Source organism: Nelumbo nucifera, chromosome 5 (genome assembly GCF_055504915.1).
Source record: "Nelumbo nucifera cultivar China Antique chromosome 5, China Antique-T2T, whole genome shotgun sequence".
Classification (NCBI taxonomy): domain Eukaryota; kingdom Viridiplantae; phylum Streptophyta; class Magnoliopsida; order Proteales; family Nelumbonaceae; genus Nelumbo; species Nelumbo nucifera.
In genome coordinates this window covers 53,285,005-53,300,161 of record NC_142653.1, presented here as the reverse complement: position 1 = coordinate 53,300,161, position 15,157 = coordinate 53,285,005, and positions in this window count along the sequence as shown.

Here is a 15,157-nt window from a genome sequence, read left to right as displayed (position 1 = left end):
TTAATATAGAAAACAAAAATAACAATATGATTAATATGATTAAAAGTAAACTTAAATGCTTGTAGTAAATATGCATATGCATTGCATGTAGAAATTTAATTTTATATTAAAAATTATTATTATTATAGTAAATATGTGTATGCATTGCATGTGAAAATTTAACATTATAATAATAATAATTATTATTATTATTATTATTATTATTTCTTATTATTATTATTATTATTATTATTATTATTATTATTATTATTATTATTGTTGTTGTTGTTGTTATATTTTATATTCCATTTCTATCATAAACAAAATTATTTTTATTTAATATGATGAGTATAAAGTTTAGAAATGTTCCCAGATGTTTTCATCATAGTTCTCTACTTTTTCATTTTGTGTTCTATCTTTTTTTAAATACTAGTGGAATGGCTCGTGTGATGCACAGGGTATTTAATATTAACAGTGATGTTTCACTATGCTTTTACATCTCAGGCATAGATGAAAGTTCACATGCTCTTCAAGTCCTAAGACAGTTAGATAATGCATAAAAAAAGACTATCCTTACAAAATGCTAGGATCTGAATTTTAATGCACCAAATCAATGATAAAATGTTGGTTGCAAATGCATTAGATTGAAACATTAATGCACCAAATCAATGATAAAATTACATTCAACGACATTATATACACATACAGTTCTTCCCAATGAAACACAAAATTTATGGAGAATTGGAGATGCCATTGTTAACCGATGTCCTGTTTTGTGATAACCTAAAACTTATGAAAATAATTACTATTGATGGTTAGAATTAAACTAAGCTATTATGTTAATTTAATCAATTAATTGTTGAATAGCAGAAGTCATTATCTGAGATGACTATACTGAAGCATCATGAGGGAGATAAAGACTGTAAAGGGATTTACATCTAGTTTTAATTGGATAGCAAGAATAGCCAATGCAATGGCAAATGCATTGGCTAAGCAAAGGGATAAATAAACATCTATTCTGGGTGCAAGTTGGAAACATAAGAAAAAGAAACCTATCATTATAGTAGACAAACCTAAGTTATAGTGGATAAAAATCAAAACAAAAAGTAAGAATTTTTGAAATTTCTCACTTGCTGCTAAAAATCCTTACCTTTTGGAAGGTTTGAGCTAAAATGCTGCTCCAAACTACATTTTTGGAAGGTTTGAGCTAAAAAACCCGAAATGCTGAAAAACTATCATCAGTTGGACCACTGAAACCAACCATGGTTCAAGCTATCGACACACCTCTATGTCTGGAGTATAGTATCAATACTTATTTAAACCTTTGATATAACATGTTGGCCATGGGCATATGTTGGTGGGGTCTTTGGTTGGATGTAATGGAGATTGTACATGGCAGCAAATTTCTGCTGTGGGTTGTAGGGAGTTATGGCATGCTTACGGTGAACCCCACCCCCCAGTTGTATACCCCCATGAACCAAAATATAAGTAAATAAATAATAAAACTTATTATATATCACTTGCATGACAAAAGAAAAAAACATATATGGTGTATAATTACTTCAAATGTTTGTCTAAGGAGATATCTCATGTGCTTATGTTTCCTTAATAACAAAAAACATAATAAGAGAAGCCTAAATAACACAATATCTTTATTTAATTTATTCATATGTTACATTCTTTCAAAACAATCATTTTACATGCAACAAGAAGTTGAGAGTGTTTCACTACAACAATTGGTGATGTATCGATCAACAATTCCATAATACATCTTCCGTCAGCTTCTACTGATAAGAAGAGGAATAATGACACTCCAAAATCCCAATGCATAAAAACTAGCAACACATGAGAAGAAAAATAGGTCTCCACCCATCAATCTTGAACCTCTTTCTTCATTGGCCTGTGGTGAGGGGTTGGGTGGCATTGAACAATTGACTTGCAATGGTGGCCCACAAAGCTCTGAATTCCCAATATAACTACTTTCGGTGAAAGTGTGAAAGTTTTCTTCAAAAGGGATCTTTAATTTCCAGATAGGTGGTTGAAGGCAACATTGAATGTAGATAAGGAATGGAGTTGAATCATCTGAGGAGGGATATTTCCTATTAAACTGTTATGAGAAAGATCCAAACTCTCTAACTGTTCAAGCTTTTGAAAGGAAGTAGGAATGTGACCTGTGAGAAAATTATTAGATAGGTTCAATGAATGAAGCACTTTCAGGTCTCCTATTTCAATTGGAATTTCACCTGTGAAGGCATTGTTAGATAGGTCTAGCGTATTTATTGCCAAGAGGCCAACTTGTGGAGGAATTGTTCCTTCAAGTTCATTCGTGGACACATTAAGATATAGCAACAATGGAAAGAGATTTCTCATGTTTAAAGGAAGTTGCCCTTGAATATGGTTGTGTCAAGAACGGAGAGTAACGATGTTTCATTTTCAAGAGGCATTGGAAAATCTCCACTTAAATGGTTACCACTCAGTGACAACAAACCAAATAGAGTATTATTGTACAACAACTTGGAAGGAATGGTTCCTTGAAAAGGGGCATTGTCCAATATTATACTCTTTAGTTTGTGTTGGGTAGAAAGGAAACTGAGAATGATATTGCGGCTTTGTCTGTTGATCTTGTAATTCTGTAGATTTAAATTCCCGAGTTGAAATGATGGGACCCAATTTGTAAGAGGACATTGTTTGAAAGGTCAATGGAATTTAGATTAGAGTGATTAGCAAAAATGAGGAAGGAGAAACTTCCATCCAAATGGTTTTTAGAAAGATCTAAATCCTTTAAGGAGTCTATTTCACTTAGACATGACCATATTGGACCTTCAATCAAGTTTTCCCCAAGATTCAACTGCTTTAGATACTGTAATTCACAAATCCCTTCAATGAAATAGAGAGGCTCACATGATTAGACAAGCAAAAAATGGTTCCTATGGAGCATGATTAGTTGTTGATGAGATTTAAATCAATTTTTTTTTTGTTTTTTTAGAAATTGGTTTTTTGTCTTTGTATATCTCTTAGATAAGTTACGTTAATCGGATGTAATGAATATGATTTATTTTGCATGGTAACAATGACCAACCTGACAGTTAGCTTAGGTCATATTAGAGGGAGAGTCCTTGCTTGGTTGGTATGCTTTCAAGAAAACAAAGATTTGAATATATATATAAGGGGTATTGATATTTCCTTTTTATAACTTCTTCTTTTTCTTCTTCTTCATTCTTTATTTTCATAAAATTGAAGAAAGGGGTTATGATATTTTGATTCACAAAATTAAAGAGTATTGAACAATTTATCTAGAAGAGATGAGATAATTAGATTTATTTTCCTTTCCCCTTGCAATAAGAATTATGAAAGAAATTATAGCTGATAAGGACAACTTTTGGGCCCCAATATCAATAAAAATAAACTTTTTAATATAATTTTTAAATTAGGTAAACTTTTTAACAAATATATCAAAGAAGGGCAAAACATTGTTCATCTTCATCTCCTCCAAACCATATCCGCCCCAGCCCAAGAACTCTCAATGACCACCATTCACCAGCTGGAATTGGGCCGTAAAATTGGTTCTTGAATAGAGGAAGTAATTCAAGCATCATTAAATTACCAAGCTCTGGCTGTAGAAGACCAGTTAAATTTGCAATGGCAATGTGGAAATATCGGAGTTTCGATAACTGCCCGAACTCCACTGGTATTCCTCCATAGAACTCATTGTATCCAATTTCCAAATGCTCGAGCTGAGTCACAAAGCCTAAATCTGGCGGAATCAGTCCATGCAAGAAATTTCCAATTAAATGTAAATAGGGTAAATTATGAAGACCCCCCTACATTATGGGATTTGTGATAAAGACCCCTAATACTTTGTTTTGTAACGAAGATCCCACTGTACTATGACCGTAACACAAAGACCCCATTGACCCTTAAGTGAGATGACGAAATACATTAAATTATCAAAATACCCCACTAAACTTTTTCTATTTTCGTGTTTTGCCCTTTTTTTTCTTAAAACCTATTTAACCTATCGTTTTCTCTTTCTTCTATTCTTTTCTCCTCCCTCACTGCCCTCTCTCATTCTTTCTCTCTCCCAACTCTCACCCAATGCCATGAGAAGGGATTTTCTGCTCATCCCCTCCAAACCCAAGCCGCTCTTCGGCCTACAGAGACGCTCTAACCTTGGAGTGTAAGAGGTAGCATCATCATAGCCTACAAGAAACGATGAGTTAAGGGGGAACCCAAATCAGAAACTACAAATTCAATGAAGATTGCAAAAGACAACTTATACGGCTCCTATTTTCTCAGAAGTTCGGAAACTGTCTTAGGCATGATACACAGAATACCTAAATCGGGAAGGTGGATGGGGGCGTTTGCCAAATCCTGAACGAAACCAATGACATTTTAAAGGGAGATAATTTATAAGTTACAATTACAGCTTTACTAAGACCATAGCACAACAAATGAAATCTGTTAGTGCATAATTACCTAAAATGGGCATAAAGAAATGTTGAAATGAAAACGACGACGACGACAGTATTCATGAGGAACCAAAAATGGAGGATTATGCACATATGAAGTTACCTCGCATAGAAACAGAAGCTGAACTTTCAGAACTACGTGGCCCGGAGAAGCACACGCTTTCCCGACTAGACACGGTTGTACACACACTTCTCGCCATATAAATGATAAATCTTGTCAAGGATCGGATTCTTTGACCCGAAATTCGCCAAAGAAGCTGCAGAGACGCCTCTTCTCCAAGCAAAGCCAGCTCTCTCCTTGCGCTCATTTCAACAGGTGGCAGTGACTGTTGCTCACATATAGTTCTTAGCATTTCTTCTACAGAGACAGGAAGAGGAATCTCAACAGAACGATCCGCCATCCAAAGAAAGCTGGTTTCAGAACCACGAGTGTACCAAAAACGTCAGGACCATAGAAAATTTGGAAAAGAAGGGTTCCCAAACAAGAAGAAAGGAAAAAACAAGACTGTGACAAAGAGAGATATGCAGTTCTGAGCTCCGAGGCTAGAGCATGTGAGCAGTGAGCTTTCGACTTCTTCAACGTTCAACATGAATTGCAGCGGCGTCCCTCTTTTGAAGATGTCCTCCTCTACTTCCACCGCCGCCTCCGTCTTCAAATCCGTCATCGATTTCCACGGCGGCAAATTCGTTTTCTTTTTCTATCTTAACTCCTTCCCACAGTTGTCGCGACCTCTGTCACCGCCGAACCAGTTGTTGCTCTCCTCTGTACTTTAGTAGAGCGAGCTCTCTCACGTCTTCCTTCCTCTAGTTCGGTTGTTTGAAGTAGTTAATTGTTTCTACTCTCTTAATGACTTAAGAGAAAAACAGGGGGGAGAAACGAGAGAAATGTGGGAGGTTGGTTCCGAGTCTTGTTGTGCTGGTACTGAGGAATAAGACCCATAGAGGGAACGGAATTAAAAAAACAAAACGGCGATAGGGCCGTTGCCACCGCTTCTGCACCTGCTTGGGTCCGAAAGCAAACGGGGTAGACACGATTCGGCACTAGCTTTATATCATCACCTCTCACTCGTCCAGTCGTCCAGTGCAATTGCACCAAACTCGTGAAAATGAGTTCAATGGGTTCAATCTCGATGTTGTTAAAGGGAAGGGAAAGAAGAGAGATCGGGGAGAGAGAGAGAGGAGAGAGAGGGAGAGTGAGGTTGGGGAAGATAAACAGTATTCTTCTCGTGGGGTCTTTGTCACAGACCCATAGTAAATACTTTAATCTCAATAAACTGCAAAACCCTCCAGTATACCACCTTTGAAGAAGCTCCCGCTGAGGTTGAGCTGACCAAGAAACTGAAGTCGAGTAATCCCATGTGGCAGCAGACCGATGAAACAGTTGTTGTAAGCGTTAAAAAATTGTCAATAACTTGAGCTTGGAGATACATTGTTGTGGCTGATGTCCAGAGTCCTGAGCTGTGACAATTCAAAAATGGCATTGGGAAAAGGCCCTTCAAAGGAATTGTCGTTGAGGTTGAGGTGGTTTAAGAACCGCATTTCTGGAGGGATGAACCCAGAGAGGTTCTTGTAGGAGAGGTCAAGTGAAGTAATTGGGAGGCATCTCGGCCACACGTAACCCTTGTCCAAGAACACCAGGGCGGGGTCAAAGAAGGAGAGCTAGAAATGGTGGTGGGATTCAGAGAGGGGACCTTGAGGGAGGTTTTGAGAGATAGGAGAGAGAAAAATTGGAGAGGGATAGTTGTAGAGACTACAAGATTTGTTTCAAAGAAAAACAAAGAGAAGAAGAGGAAGAAGAATAGAGGATGAGAGCTGGTTTTCATGGTTTTTTTAGGGGAGGAGGTGAGGTGTGAAAGGGTTTAAAGAGGGTGGATTTAAGGGAGGAGAGGTTTTGAGAGGAGAAGTGTTTTTTGGGAGTTCTGGGCGCAGAGGGTGTTTCATGATGATTGGTTCAGTCTTTAGTGCTATGTGAGAGGGAGAGAGAGAAAAAGAAGAAGGTGAATACCTCTACCAATGCCAATCCGCCGCCACCTCTGCCCACCTCCGGCAAAATCAATCTGCCGCCCACCTCCATCCACTTCAAGGGTTTAGGTAGAAGTGGTTTGGAGGAGAAAGAAGATGAACAGTGTTTTATCCTTCATTGATATATTTTTTTAAAAATTGATATATTTTAGAAATTATATTAAAAAGTTTGTTTTTATTGATATTAGGGCTCAAAAGTTGCCCTTATCAACTATAATCCCATTATAAAAAGCAGTGTGAAGAACTAATAAACAATATGGTTCCCTCCTTGATCAAAATATGTTGTTCAGATATAGTCTGATCAAATAAATAGGGTTAGGATTACATTGGGCTATCTATAAGTCAGATTGCCCGATTGAGTTAGGGTTTGAGAACATTAAAAATTTAACAATTTTCTAATCCGATTTTACCCAAGTTGTAGCCCTAACATTATCCCTTTTCAAACAATTCTTTTTTGATTTATTGAATATTATAAAGTGAGAGGCTTTGTGTACAACCCACTAAAGCTTTACCTGTTGGGAAACTTTTGAGGTTGTTTTCTGATATGTCGAGTATTCCCAATGAAGAGAGATTATGCAATAGGCCTGAAGGTAGGCCTGAAGGTAGGCCTTTGTCGGTGAGACTGTTATTATTGAGATACAATTTATAGAGTTTTCTCATTTGTCCACCGAATCCTGCAATGCACAACATAAGCAAAGTAAGTTCAGAGTCCACACTAAAGCTCGATTGAACTACAAATGAATTTGTCTTGCTGTTACCGTTGGGAATAGCTGGTGGCAAGACTTTAAGATTATTTGAATCCAAATAAAGTAATTCCAATGAAGGGAGATTATGCAGTATGCACCCCGGTATTTGTCCTTCATTGCCGAGGCTGTTGTCGTTAAGGTACAAATGTACAATACCTTAAGATTGCTCATTCGACATATTGCTGCATGGTGAATTTATAGTATTGTGTGAATTCATTTGCAATTGAAGATCAAGAACTTATATGGTTACAAAATTAATTATGAAGAGATGGATGGATATGGTATATATTCTTCCATGTTTACCTTGAAGAAATGCTGACGATGTTATGGTCACACCATCCGGTAAGGCACTGCGGCGCAGTCATAGGCAGCAACCCGCACAGCAGGCCGCATAACAGTGGGCACCGCCTGGCAGCACGCATCGCCAGGCAGCAGCGCGCACCGCACGCACCATGCACACGCCCGGCACCGCACGGCAGCGGCACCATGGCGCGCAGCACGCACCGCCAGGCAGCAGCACGCACCGCACGCACTGCACGCCAGCACGCACCGCCAGGCAGCAGCACGGTAGCAGCACCATGAGGCGCGTGCACGGCAGCGGCACCCTGAGGCATGCGCACGCACTGCGTGGCAGCAGCACTGCGCGCACGCACCGCGCGGCAGTGGCACCATGAGCCGCGCGCACGCACCCGGCAGCAACAGTAGAGCGGGGCCCACACGACAGCTCATAGGGGTGGGCCCACCCTTATCTGGACACATCAAGCCAACTCGCCGCCAGCTTACCTTATCCTTATCTTATCCCTTATCCCTTAGCTTTATCTTAATCTCATCTTTATCTTATCTTAAGTAAGAGTGAGTTACCAATAGGAGTAGGTAATTAGGAGTTTGAGTTCAAGTTAGAGTTTGAGTTTAATTAGGAATTTCCTTCTGTAATCTCCTATTTAAGGAGCTACGAATTGAAATAGAGCATTCAGTTTTACAGTCAAGAAAGAGTGAGGAGAGTTTGGGTGGTCTCTTGGACAAATCACCCATTGGGTTTCCGTAATAGGGTCTACAAACAAGGAAAGGCATTAGGGGAAGCAGGGCTTTCGCACCGTGGACCAACCCGTAACAGGATCCTACGTGCGGGACCATAACAGACGAGCCTTAAACAACTACTACTAAAAGCAGAAAATTAAACAACTACTACTAAAAGCAGAAAATTAAACAACTACTACTAAAAGCAGAGGGGAGCAGTGCAGAGAAGAGAAAGGATCCCTGGATCTTTATAGTTGCCTTAATTCAGTACTCGTAGCCCAACTCAAATATTGTGTTATTAAGGGTCTAATAGGGCCGATCGGCCCAATCCACAAATTCAATTATGGTAAACGCGCGCATACAAGTCAGTCATTTCTTCCGGATATAATATACCAAACGGATGACCACAAATGTATCACCAATAATGCCAAAAGACTTCAAAACTAACAAGACTTTGAGAAAAATGGTGTCTTTCCATGACCTACGTATTCAGATATTTCAAATTAATTATTCCACTTTTCCATATTTCTATGCCTTTATATTCGGAGGTGTCACATCATATTGAACATTTCAATTGTGTCGGAGGTCTGCTTGTACACTGCATGTGCAGTGGGTAATTTGACTCAATCGTTACATCTAAAATACAAATTGGGACCAATGCGATGCGCGGGGTTTGAAAATGATATAATAAAAGTACAAAGGAGTATCTGATTTTTTTTTAAATTTAATTTTTAAATAATTAATAATTATATATTTTATTTACTATTTTTAATAATTTTTTTATAATTTAATAATATTAATAATTAATTTTAGTTAAATTAATAGTCTAATCTCTAATAAATAACAATATTTTAATGTCTAATAATTATTAAAAATTTATAAGTAAATATATAATTATCGAAAATAAATGTATAACAAAAATAACTAATAAAAATGCAATAATTACAATTATTGTAAACCTAGAATAAATATTGAAGTTTTAATAATTATTTTCAGTGGTTTCGAATTTTCAGTAACTATTTAATTAGGGATAATATTATACTTACTGAAAAATATTAATAAAAGTAATAATTACTGAAATAACTAAATAATTTTAAAATTACTGTAAATATTGTTTACTGAAAATAACTAATTAATATTTTCAGTATATAATATTATTCAATTTTGTCATTAAAAATATTAATTACTGAATGTAATAATTAATAACTGATAATATTATAAAATAAATAAATAAATATATTAGAAATACTAAAAATTTTAATTACTAAGTATACTAATTACCAAAAATTTCGATTACTTAAAAAGTAAAAAAGTTACTGAAATTACTGAAAATAATAATTAGTGAACATAACTAAAAACGTTAATTAGTGAAAATATATAATTACAATAACCATTAAATACTGAAATTTATAGTTTCGGTGGAAATTTACCGATTTTATGAAAATAATTCAGATACGGGAAATGACCAAATTAACCCATTAACCCAAATGCCCTTTCGGCCTTTCCTTTTGATGATACGCATTTTGGCAACTCCTAACTGGCAAGTGACTCGGATGCCTGGCTGAATAATCCCTACCTGGAATGTGGCTTGGATGCTTAGCTGAAAGGTTCCTACCTAGAAGGTGGCTTGGACGCCTAGTTGAATAGTGATGAGTTAGAAACGTGGCTCTGATGCGACCTACAAGGAAATAATATCAGAATGCTCGGGTTGTTTTACCCGAGGTGGGCACTCCGATGCTTAAGTTAGCGAATAAGAGATTTTAAGATAGCTAAATGTGAGAGAGTTGGAGAGTTGCGAGAACTATATTGCGCATCTACCTAGGTCTCAAGGGTTGATGCCCTTATATAGTTGGGTTGACATGGGTCTCACGAAACGCTCCCGGAATCCTCAGCCCACGACGTAGGGGTCTGTTTCGCTTTGGAAGGAGGATAACATACCAATTAATAAGGCTTACCGTTTCCCTCCGGTTCGGGCGGGATGAGGATAAGGCCTACGATTACACGTCGTGATCTTGAAAGGTTCGGAGACAAGTGGCAAGCTTCTAGAGAGGTAGGTTGCCACGTCGGTGATAGAGGTAGATCGCCAGGTTGCCAAGTCGGCGACAGAGGCAGGTCGCTAGGTTGGCAACAGAAGCATATCACCAGGTCGGTGGAAAAAGTAGATCGCTAAGTCGGCGGCAGAGGCAGGTTGCCAAGTTGGTAGCAGAAGTAGGTCACCAGGTCGGCGGTAGAGACAGGTCGCCAAGTGGGACCTCATTTTGGCTAAGGCAAATTGTCGCCTAAGTGATGTTGGGATGTAGTCCAGTTGTTCTTATATGCCATGTGTCATGATGTCAATGGAGAGCCAAATCTGCCCTCATCACCTTTTAATAAAACTAATTGGCATAGGAGAGATGACCTGACCCTTTAACCCAAATTCACCCGGTTAATTGTAAAGAAATGGAGAGCGAGACAGTATAGTAACCCATTAACTATTAGAGGAGTTGATGATCAAAAAAGACATGAGAAAGAGATTAGTTTTCAAATTATGCAAAATCTCTTCTCGTTCAAGTAATATCTGGATGGCAGCAACGGCAAGCTTAAAAATACAAACAGACATATACCATATTCTCGTAATGATCTATGCAAATGACTTTTAACAATGAGATCTACCACTCAAATTAATTAAAATGAGATGAAAAATTGAAACAGAAAAGAAAAGCATTAAAACTTAGAGCAGCATTCATAGAGAGCTCTTCATAGTGTGTCCAAAAAACTGAATGTGTTGCGCTTAAAGAAAATTTCTTCCAATTGAGTTGCATCTTGCAGGCCAGAACCCAGATTGGTTTAACCCGCACATGCTTCACACACACAAAACCGTTTACGGGGCATATCAATATGCCGGTAGGGGTGTATCGGCCTGCATCAAAGCTCGCTCTCCCTTTTGTGTACCAACTTCCTTTTAGGGTTGCATACAATATCCATTGGCCCAAATTATAATATGTAGGTTTTGTTGAGGGTGATTCGAATTTTAACTATTTGTAATTTGATTAAATTTGATTACTCTCTTCAGGACCTTAGATGTTTTATATTTATTGACTGATTGATCTAATATTGTAGGTTGTATGAGCTGTTAGTCCCATTGTATAAATACTTTAGAGGTGTAAGTTTTCTCCCCTATAGGATTTTGCATTATTATTAATGATATTTCTGGTAATCATCCCTTTATTGGGAGTAAAGTTTGGAGGTAAAAATAAAATATAAACTCCATATTGGTATCTTTGACTTTGGGATTTAATTTTAATTTAATATCCCAACTTTAAAACATGCCATTGCAGTACCTAAGCTCCCAAAATTGTTAATTTAGTTTAGTATTATTAAGGGAAGTTACAATGGGGTTATAAAGTTATCAGACTAGCTATTTCTTTCTCTTTCTTTTCTTTTTATTTATTTATTTGATAATAAGTGGAAGAGCTACACAAGACCGAGGGGTGGGGGGGTAACTTTTGAAAGGGCATGGGATGAAACAAGAGAGGGATTCCATCAATTAATAGAGTTTTACACGTCAGTGAGTCCACAGTTTGATTTTCCACCAAGCTCCAAAGCCTTTCTTTCTTTCCTTCCTCCTCCTCTGCATTATCACCATCATCATTATTATTATCCACTTAGAGGTTAGAGCTGAAGCTTGAAAAACATTGAAATACAATAGAAAAGTTGAGAATCTCAACTCTTTCAAGATGTTAGCCTTTCTTGGATTTGAATATTTCTGTTTGATATTCTTCAATATGCTAATGACTTTTGATAACAAAGAGCAATTAGAAAGTTCGCATGGTTTCTTTCCTTCCCTTGTTTTGGGTATTAAAGAGATCATGCATGATTTATTTCCTTCCCTAGTTCCTTTGCTTAGTTGTTGTTTTGTTTTTTGGGTCCATTCTTCTTCCCCATCACTTTGTTTCACCCTCAATGGCTGGACACCCAATCATTTTCTTTGTTGCGTAAAAACCTAATAAAAGCATATACGAATGGCACCAAAATTGAAAGTAAAACAGAAATAATGAGAAGAAAGCACAGAGAATACATAGATTTATATGGTTTGGCTTATAACCTACTACATTCATGAGCGAAAGAAAAATAGAAATCCACTATAAAGCCAGCAATGGATAAGAAATACAGAGTTGTGCACTCATAAAAAAACCCTAATCCTCAAATACACCCAATATCTCACCACAGGAGCATAGCCCTCACACCCCCAATGGTGATTTCTGGTGGAGTAGATTCATGAAACAGGTCACCACAAAGAATTCAAGGCACAAACGTAACATTCTTCAATGTCTTTGGTGAAGGTTTGGTTAGAGTGAAACTCTATTCTTCTCCGACAACCTTCTTTTCCTTTTGTTTCCATTTTTTCCCATGTCTACCTACCGCTTAGATCTGGTTGATTAGTTTTCATGCCATATTTTGTCATTGATGTGTGTGGGATTTCCATCTTTAAAACTAAAAGAATAAACATTGGGTTCCTAGATCTAACATTTCCATCTCATTTTTTTGCAAATTGAAGCCAAATCCAGCAATACATGTCTTCGAACCCACACTTAAGGTAATGTTTTCATCCTTTTTTTTTTTTTTAAATTGAAGCCATTTACTTTTGTTTTCATTTCATTTTGATTGTTTGATGATGTTGGTAACATGTTAGATTGGGATGATCCGAAGATTTGGGGGAGGGTTTCAAATCTGTATTGTTTCCTTGTTTAACAGAATAATGGAATTACTTCTTCTTTGTTTACTTATATTACTATTTTTCATCTGTATTGTTTCCTTGTTTAATATTACTATTTTTCATTTGTTTTCTTATATTACTATCTTTCATCAAACAAATGCATAAATGAGCTCTCCAATATTTTACTAGGTTTGAGTTTTATGTAGATACAATATAATCAATGAATTTTAACAATATCATACTTGATCAGACTTGTTATCTTCCTCTTCCCCTCTCTCGTCCTTGAACATTGTTCTTGTTGCCTAAAGGTTCTGTAATTATTTGTTTTGGGTTTGATGGTTTTAACAATGGTTTTAACAAAGATTGTAAGACAAAGTTTTCTATATTTTCTTAATGTACAAAAGAAACCTCCATTTAAAACATTCCATAGACCCCGCTTTCATCTCAAAGTATGTGAGAATGGCCTTTCTTTCTCAGCCACCTAATCCACGATCACAAATTGTTCAAGAACAACATGAATTCCATAAATAGGTGTCTTACCTCTCTCACTATCTATCTATCTATATATATATATATATATATATATATATATATATATATCTTGTAGAATTGTTTGTAGATCAATTGGAACTGGGGTAGTTCTTATTCCCATTCAGTCTGTTCGAATGCCCCTAGATCCACTCCCCTCGACCCTCTTTTGGGTTGTCTAAAGGTGAATGTAGATGCTACTTTTTCCTCGAAAAATGGTTATGTACAATTGCTTCATTGCTTGCATAATTAGACCTCAAATGTCTAGCTAAGAGGGTCTGCAAGTGTCTCTATGCTTTGTGATTCGGTGATAATGGCGTAAGTGTTGGCTTGTTCTTGGGATGCATGAAGGCTTCTAATTTTGGCAAAGCTAAGGTGATCTTCATCTTGGACTTGAAGGAAGCAGTCTCTGGCTCTCTGCTTTACATGCTTTCCTCGGTTCCACTTCGCTGGTTTCCTTCTCCCCTCTGGGTGTGATTTGGAAGGACATTAAAGTTTCTGTGGCTTCGTTTGAAACTTTTCTCATCTCCCAAGTTCCTCAATCTTGTAATTCCTTGGCTGACTATTTAGCTAAGGGTGTTAATGGACCCATCCAATTCAAAATCAATTTGGATGGATTGGACCAACAAGACATATTAGATTGGACCAATTCGGTCCAAAATATTTATTAGATTAGATTGGATCTGATTCGTCCTTAACAATTTTTTATTGGATTGGGTTGGATTAAGTGGTCCTTTGATATAAGATAAGAATATATGTGTCAATGAATCAGGTTTGACTTGAAACCAATATAAATCAAAATGAATTTGAACAGATTGGATGGTCCAGACATTGAATTGGATCGGTCCAAATTGATCCAAAACATTCATTAGATTATATTGGATCTGGTCCATTTATAATGGAATCCAATTGACAACCCTATATTTAGGCAAGCGTGTTATGTGGGAATTGCACCCTGACTCCTCTATCTCTATTTCTCTGTTAATATTGCTAATCAAGTTTGCTTTAATTATAAGAAAAGAAAAAAAAAAAGTGAACTTGAGTCAGATTTCAAGGTTAGATAAGCTTTGCTACACTTCAATAGCAATGAAATATAAGAAAACCAAACATTTTTCTCTCAATTATTTTCCCACAAAACAAACATAGGAGAAGGAAACTTCTTACAAATTTTCCTTGTATAACCGAAAAATGAAAAGTGGAAATTTCACACTTTTTCAATCCATCCTTTCCCATCCCACCCAAATTTTCTCACAAATCGAACGGAGACAGTAAGTAAGATCTCTATCAAAAATTCATTTGAAAATCTAGACTGCTGGAAATATTTGTGGCTTTGGTTGATTCTCTAACGGTTGTTGGGATTTTGTCCTTTCTGTATAAATGCAGAATTCAAGCCTATCACACGGTCTTGGCTAAATTTATGTCAACTTTTCCTATATTTTTGGGATGTGCAGAGAGTAGAGGAAATTATTAGAGTGGTAGATGCATGGTAGCAGTTGATTACCTTTTTGGTGGTTTTTTATTTTGTTTACAGAGTATGGTGATGATGGACGCCTTTGGCTGATTTAGTGCATCTCGCCATCTGATCCACCACCCACCATTCTGTTTTATCATCCACCTTCTTCAGCGTCTAAATTGACAAAGAGTTGGAAAAGATCACTGCTGCTCTGGTTCACTCTCATGGAAGAAGTCAACAAACAATG